Genomic DNA, 555 nt, shown 5'->3' with positions numbered 1-555 from the left:
TGTATTTCGACCGTTATACGACAGTTGTTCGAAGTTCGGTGCTATTAGGGATGACAATGTGTCAAAGTGTCATATACATGTCTCCATCCCCACTGTCAGAACTTTTGCTCTGCTTTTCGCAGTTTACCTCTTAGTTTACTTTTCCTGTAAAAATATGTCCGCGCCCCTCCACATCAACAAAATAGAGAAAGATCAAAATAACACAGTAAACATATCGAGCTCCCTTTTGACAAACGCTACACTCCTGAGAAACACTCAAAGTGCACAATTAAAATGTTTTGTTGTTTGCTGCACTCTGTTGGCTCCAAGCTGCCTACCTGCGTCAGCCGCGGGTGCTGGCCGCCCAACTAACCGGTGCGTTAGTGTGCCTGCCTACTCGCCAGGCGCATTCCGCTGGTGACAACGCGCTGCGGCGGAAACTTTTTCGACGTTGCTGACGGAAAAAATCCAACGCCCCCCCCCAACCTAAGCCATACGCACGGTGGGGTCAGGAACTCCACCGTTGTATTAAGTGCCGTTATAGTCCTCGTACAATGGCATTCAACTTTGCCCTTT

The 555-nt window shown here is 48.3% G+C and overlaps 1 long non-coding RNA gene across 3 annotated transcripts in view; it reads left to right on the top strand.

The window, feature by feature from the left end:
- Window positions 1-555, top strand: part of LOC127750175 (uncharacterized) — a 42,743-nt gene that overhangs the window by 18,450 nt on the left and 23,738 nt on the right. The gene's annotated exons all lie outside the window — the stretch shown is intronic.

Source organism: Frankliniella occidentalis, unplaced genomic scaffold (genome assembly GCF_000697945.3).
Source record: "Frankliniella occidentalis isolate FOCC.00 unplaced genomic scaffold, Focc_3.1 Scaffold6, whole genome shotgun sequence".
Classification (NCBI taxonomy): domain Eukaryota; kingdom Metazoa; phylum Arthropoda; class Insecta; order Thysanoptera; family Thripidae; genus Frankliniella; species Frankliniella occidentalis.
This window is presented reverse-complemented; position numbering and strand designations above follow the sequence as displayed.